Source organism: Moschus berezovskii, chromosome 1 (genome assembly GCF_049115385.1).
Source record: "Moschus berezovskii isolate FMDL1 chromosome 1, NW_MosBer_1.0, whole genome shotgun sequence".
NCBI classification, from domain to species: Eukaryota; Metazoa; Chordata; class Mammalia; order Artiodactyla; family Moschidae; genus Moschus; species Moschus berezovskii.
This window is the reverse complement of record NC_142460.1, coordinates 113,629,066-113,636,648: the sequence shown is the minus strand read 5'-3', so window position 1 is coordinate 113,636,648 and position 7,583 is coordinate 113,629,066. Positions and strand designations below refer to the sequence as shown.

The window sequence follows — 7,583 nt, the reverse complement described above, 5'->3', positions numbered from 1 at the left end:
TTTCAGTGTTATTTAGAACATTCTATAATATCTGATACTGACATTGTATCCAATCAGTTCAATTCAGTTGCTCAGTCATGACAGACTTTGTGACCCCATGTACTGAAACACACCAGACCTCCCTGTCCATCACCAACTCTCGGAGTTTACTCAAGCTCATGTCCACTGAGTGGTGATACCATCCAACCATTTCATTCTCTGTCATCCCCTTCTCCTCCCACCTTCAGTCTTGCCCAACATCAGGGTCTTTTCAAATGAGTCAGTTCTTCGCATCAGGTAGCCAAAGTATTGGAGTTTCAGCTTCAACATCAGTCTTTCCAATAAACACTCAGGACTGATCTCTTTTAGGAAGGACTAGTTGAATCTCCTTGTAGTCCAAGGGACTCTCAAGAGTCTTCTCCAACACCACAGTTCAAAAGCATCAACTCTTCAGTGCTCAGCTTTCTTCACAGTCCAACTCTCGTATCCAATAAGTAACACCAAATTACTTTGTCTTTTGCCTCCATTCCCCTCTTTAAAATAGAATTAAAGTTTTGTACTTAGGCTAACTCTTAAGTCCCTGTATTATATTACTTTTTTTTAACTGCACTTGATACCTGAGGTTAAAATTGAAAATGTTCTGAATACCAGTACATTTATTTATGGACTTTTTTCACCTTCATTAGTAATTTCATTTCTCATTGTTGCATTATTCCTTTGTCATTAATTTTCTTCATCCCAGCTTTAGTGTCTTATTTTTATTTTCACTCCTATTTCTCTTTTATTTATCTATTACTATATATATGCTAGACTTGTTACCTTTCTTTGCCAACTCTTTTTGTATTTGCAGACTACATATTATTTTCTTCCACAGGTCTGATGACATGTTTAGGCACACAAATAATTTTCTGTGTCTCTTGGCCACATTCCTGAAAGCATACAACTTTCATATTTTTACTGGGCCTCTTGCTCATCATTTTCTTTCTCTCTTATTCCAATAATGATGATAAAAATCCCCTTACAATCTTAGTTGCCACTGAACTTATACTATCTTTCCTTCTTACCTCATAATTTTTTAGTAAAATTATTATAAAAAACATTGCAATTTTATTTATAGAAGAGTACTGATATTAAACTGTAAGTACCAATAGCAAGTTGCTATGCTGTTAAGGGAACAACTCTATTTTATTGCATGAATCAGTGTCAAGAAATTTTTGGTCTCCAATAACTCCATTCACAAAGAGTCAGAGACAACTTAGTGACTGAACAACAAAAAACCCCATTTCTCACTTTGAAGATGATCACCTATCAGATCCCAGTTTATCTTCATGTGGCTTCAGTTGCCTCCAATCAACTACAGTCGGAAAATATTAAATGGAAAATTCTAGAAATAAATCATAAATGTTAAATTATGTACACCACCATTCTGAGTAGAGTGAGGAAATCTCCCACTGTGCCACACCATTCTGCCTGGGATACCCAGTCATCAACATCATCTGTTACTAACATCCAACCATCAACGTCATCATGCTGGGTGATCCAGAACCACCCCAAGCAGATGATCCCCCTTCAGATGTATGGTCAGAAGGTCAACAGTAGCCTAACACTGCATCACAATGCCTATGTCATTCACTTGATTTCATCTCAGCATGTAGGCATCTCATCACAAAAAGAAGAAAAGTGAGTACAACCCTATAATAATATTTTGAGAGAAAGAAAGATAACATTCACATAATTCTTACTATAATTTATTGTTGTAACTGCTCTGTTTTGTTATTATTAATTTATTATTAGATTTGTTGTCAATCTTGGACCTTATCCCTGTGGAAAAGGGGGAACTACTGTAATAAAGTCTGTGATACCTTTACATTCTTTGGATGGAGTTGAAATGACTTAAAATAATGATTATTTGTCTTGATGCGGGAATGAAGATTCAAGTGTTAAGACTGTTTCCTCACACACTGTTAACAAGAAGTTGCACGCAGAGTACTTTACAGGGGATTCTCCAGTAGGTCAGTAACACATGAAAACTCAGCAACAATAAAAATACCTTCAGTTCACTTCTAAGTGGAAAAGAAAATGGATGTTCTTTCACGGATTAGAAAGGCACTTATCACCTTGAAAGTACCAATTTAACTCTGAAGATTGTTAATGGGTGCTGTGAGATGAGTCACAATTTATAAGCATTGTTGGCAGAGGTTGAAGGTTTTATAGTTTAGAGAACTGGGGACTGTGAGGGCTGTGTCTTAAGTGGAACTAGCAAAGATTTAACATCATTCTACTTTCCTTGTCAAAAAGCAAAGTTTTACTTTTTTCCCCATGGAGTGTTGTGTGTGTATGTCTAGCTCAGCTTGGTGACATCAAAAATTCTAGAAGCCTCAGAAATGTCCCTGAGGTGGGTACCTACCCAGAGGGAGCCAACGTTGATCTCGTATGTGTCATGGAGTTGAACCCATCCTGACATGGCGTTGCTGAGGTCCAGTCCACTGCAGGTCTCATGTGGCCACTCAAACCCCAGGGAAAAGAAACCTAGTCTTCACTGAAGAAATTCTGAGAGGCTTTGGAATTCTAAATTGAGATCTTTTATTTTTCTATTCTCTTCCTTTTAATTAGAACTTTAAAAGTTTATACAAGTTCCTGCCATTACGACATAAAATTTAAAAAGCTACTATTGATTGTCTGCTGTGAGTTAGGGACTCTTTCTGATGTTTTACCATCACTGTTCTATTTATTCTAGTAGGGAATGTTGTGTTTATTTTATGGATGGTGTAGGCAAACCTTTCACAGGTCAACTGTGTAACTGAGAGGACTCATCTAGTAAGCACCAGAGACTAGATTTGAACCTATATTCCAATTCTAAAGCTTGCATCCTTAGCCAGCTTTTCAATTTATTACTAAAATACAAATTCAGAATAGTTCAGTTCAGTTGCTCAGTCGTGACTGACTCTTTAAGGTCTGCTCAAAAGTGCATGGCTCTCTGTTATGCAGAGTGAGGTAAGTCAGAAAGAGAAAAACAAATATATATTAATTCATATATATGGAATCAATAAAAATGGTACCCATGAACCTATTTCCAAGGAAGGAATGGAGACTTAGATATAGAGAATGGACTTGTGGACACATTGGCAGAAGAAGAGAGTGGGACAAATGGAGAAAGTAGCATTGACATATGTACATTATCATGTGTAAAATAGATAGCTGGCAAGAAGTTGCTATTAAAAACAGGGAGCCCAGCCTAGTGCTCTGTGATGACCTAGAGGGGTAGAATGAGGGGAGGGGAGGGAAGTTCAAGGGGGAGGTGATATATGTACAATTATGGCTGAGTTGCATTGTCGTATGGCAGAAACCAACACTATATTGTAAAGCAATTCCCCCCCAATCAACAAAAAATTTAAAAAATAAATTAAAAAAAGATTTTTTAAAAAGTTCTTATGTAAACAGCTACATATAGAATGGATAAACAACAAGGTCTTACTATATTGCACTGGGAATATATTCAACATCCTGAGATAAAACATAATGAAAAAGAATTTGAAAAAGAATATATATATATATATATATATATAACTAAATCACTTTGCTGTATAGCAAAAATTAACACAGCATTGTATTATGTTGATGCAAAAGCAATTGTGCTTTTGCACTGTTGAACTTTGCCACTTGATATTGGGATACATTCTTAAATAAATGTGATTATGCTATACATCATTTTATATGCATTCTCATTTTATGTTTTGTTGTGACTATTAGTTGCTTGGGTATTTTGTATTTACTTTAGACTATGGAAATGATGTTAGACAATTTAGAAATTCTTCTATTCGGGTTCAAAACCGGCCGTAAAATAGTGGAGATAACTCGCAACATCAATAACACTTTTGGCCCAGGAACTGCTAAGGAACATAAGGAACTTGGTGGTTCAGGAAATTTTGCAAAGGAGATGAGAGCCTTGAAGATGAGGAGTGTAGTGACCGGCCATCAGAAGTTGACAGCAAAAATTGAGAGCCATTATCGAAGCTGATCTTCTTACAGCTACATGCTGCTGCTGCTGCTGCTGCTAAGTCACTTCAGTCGTGTCCGACTCTGTGTGACCCCATAGACGGAAGTCCACCAGGCTCCCCTGTCCCTGGGATTCTGCAGGCAAGAACACTGGAGTGGGTTGCCATTTCCTTCTCCAATGTGTGAAAGTGAAAAGTGAAAGTGAAGTTGCTCAGTGGTGTCTGACTCTTAGCGACCCCACGGACTGCAGCCTACCAGGCTCCTCCATCCATGGGATTTTCTAGGCAAGAGTACTGGAGTGGCTTGCCTTCTCTGTACAGCTACATGAGAAGTTGCCAAAGAAGTCAATATCAACCATTCTATGGTCACTCGGCATTTGAAGCAAACTGGAAAGGTGAAAAAACTTGATAAATGGGTGCCTCATGAGCTGACCAAAAAAAGAAAAATAGTTGCTTTGAAGTGTCATATTTTCTTATTGTATACAATAGCAACAGACCATTTCTCAATCAGATTGTGGCATGCCATGAAAATTGAATTTTATATGACAACTGATGATGACCAGCTCAGTGGTTGGAGCAAAAAGAAGCTTCAAGCACTTTCCAAAGCCAAACTTGCACACAGAAAATATCATGGTCACAGTTTGGTGGTCTGCTGCCAATCTGAACCACTACAACTCTCTGAATTTCAGTGAAACCATTACACCTGAGAACTATGCTCAGCAAATTGATGAGATGAACCAAAAATTGCAATGCCTGCAGCTGGCATTGATTAACAGAATGGGCCCAATTTTTTTCCATGACAACACCCAACTGCCCATCACACAACCAATGTTTCAAATGTTGAATGAGTGGGCCTATAAACTTTTGCCTCATCTGCTATATCTACTTGGCCTCTTGCCAACTCATTACTACTTCTTCAAGCATCTCAACAACTTTTTGTAGGGAAAATGCTTCCACAACCATCAGGAGGCAGAAAATGCTTTCCAAGAGTTGATCCACAGATTTTTATGCTACAGGAATAAATAAATTTACTTCTTGTTGGCAAAATTTTGTTGATTGTGATGGTTCCTATTTTGCTTAATAAAGATGTGTTTGAGCCTAGTTATAATGATTTAAAATTCATGGCCTGAAACCGCAATTACTTTTGCACCAACTAATAAATCAATTATACTTCAATAAAATATCTTTTTTAAAAGCCTATGGCTCTTAAACTTTAGTCCCTATAACATACATTTTTTTTTATTCTCTTTACATGCCAAAATATTCTCTCATTAAGACTTAAATGGGAGAATCATTCTTCTTCCTGATTCTCTTTGCCTGGCAGAAACTTTCGTACAATCTAAGAAATCAACATGGTCAATGCCTCACACAGAATTGTTCAGAAAAAAGTTGAGACCATCAGAAATGTATTTCATCGCTCCTTTCAGAGCCTGTGACAGAGTCCTACAACATATACCGGTTTGGATTTCTGTCTCTACTGAGCAATACCCAAAATAGATAAATTCATGTTTTTTCTTGGATTTAATAACATTCTATGTCCACTCTGAAGCACATGCTGAAGACAAGTACAAACAGAATGCAGTCATTGTTTTTTCTAAAAAAAAAAAATCTGACTTTATCCTTATGTTTATAATCCAGATCTGCTTAAGATACATTGCAACACCTGCAAATTGTCACTAAAAAGATCTTTTCTCTATACTGCCCCAGCCTTTGAGTCATGTTTCTCATTCCTACCTGTCTCAGCTGTTTCTTTCTCACCTAAAAGTCATACTTTCCTTCCTTCCTCTTGCTGCTTCCTTGAAGGATCCTAACCAGCTCCTCTGTTAGTGATTCCTGTATTCTCTAGCAGAGACTGAAGATTGTCAAGAGCTTTAGAAAGTGATCTGTATAGTTGAAACAAATAGAGACTATTGTAGAGAGAAAGCAGGTTCAATGCTGGAGCTCATCATCAAGGACAAGAGGGTGAGGCTTTGTGGATAAACTAAACAACATGGAGTAGCTCTGAAGGTGGGGAATGTAGAAGGTCCATGTTGAAAGGGTGTGGTAACTTGGTCAGTGAGGGGCTTGTCATTGTGTCAGGAAGCCTGGGCTTAAAGTCAGCTCTACACTTTCTGATGTGATGTTTTCTTATTTATAAAATGATGATCAAATACCTTCACCCATAGGTTGCTGTGAGCATTGAGTGTATTAATCATCATAAACAATGAACATTGTGAAGTGCGCCATAGTAATGGATATATGGGGTTAGTAAAGATCCCTGTGAAAACACATGCTTCATGGTTTACTGATCTGTATGCCTGGCACATAGTAGGAACTCAGGAGATGTTGGCTTAATGATGGAATCATGCATTTAGCAGAATGAAACAGAGAATAGAAATAGGAGATAAGAAACAAAAAATCAGCTGGGTACGAAGAACATGTTAAAGCAAAATCTAATTCTTTGGTGGTTTTATTTCAGGAGTGAAAATGGGATCAGCTCTATTCATTCATTGCTAATAGTAATTTTGTTGCCCCAAACAGCCTGCACATTCTTAGATTTTTCTCTGAGCTCCTAGGAATGATTTGGTATCAGAGTGAACTTCATGTTAGGCTCAAGTGATTTCAGTGGGAACAACCTGGATTTCTCTAATTCATTATACTACTTATGAAGTCTACTAAGTGACTTTGCCCTATGAAAATGGATATTTTTAACTTTGGTGCACTTTCAAGCTGTCTCATTGGATATTTAATATACTCCATAGCAGAAAGTATTGATATTTACAGGGTAGAAGGAACAGTCCAATTTCTACTGTTAGCTCAACTGCTAATATCTGGGAACTAAAATTTTTGTTTTTAAAAATGAGCTTTTACACAGGGCACTTTTCATAGTCAGTGCTGCTTCTGAGGGAAGATAAGTTTTAGGTCTTATCTTGCTCACAACGACAGTGAACTTTGGATTGCATTTCAAGTATTGCAACAATTCAACCAAAAACTCCATATAATTTCAGGTATGAATTACTGTTCTCTAATTATGAGTCTAATTATCTTTTTATACTCTGGGTAAGTTCATTAAAGCTGTGCTACTTAGTGACTACTCTTTTATCTTCTTTAGTACACCGATTGTCACAATGCTCCTTTTCACATGCTAAATTGAGGTTTGCCTACAGCCAGCTGTTGGCTCTTTGATACATTTTGATGTCTCTGTAGCCTAAGCGCATTTGCTATAGTTTGAGAAATCTTTAAAGACTTTAAGAAAATAATTGGTAAGCTACTACTAGCAATACAAAATTGTATTCTAACACTATCAAAAAATGTAAATCTTCAAGGACTAAAACCTTTCTCTTTTTTTACTAAAGAGAAAACTACATGGCTTTGGATATTTATCTATCCTAAAGTAATTTTGAAGGTAAGAAATACCATGAGTAGATCTGTTTGGTCTTGATATATACATAAAAGTAGAAACAAGAAAAGAGAGAAGGTGCAAAGTAATAGTGATTTTGAAAAAAGAATGTCTACTTTTATTATTAGTGGTTGGTTTGAATTGTGGCTTTCAAAAGCTATATCCTAGGCTTTTAGGTTAACTGAAAGCTGTACCCTAACCTGGGCTTCCCAGGTGGTTCAGATGGTAAA

General features: G+C 36.9%; 1 pseudogene; it reads left to right on the top strand.

Annotated features, from left to right (window-relative positions):
* The first annotated feature begins 1,506 nt into the window (after positions 1-1,506).
* Positions 1,507-5,055, top strand: LOC148778823 (histone-lysine N-methyltransferase SETMAR-like; annotated as a pseudogene).
* Positions 5,056-7,583: the final 2,528 nt, after the last annotated feature.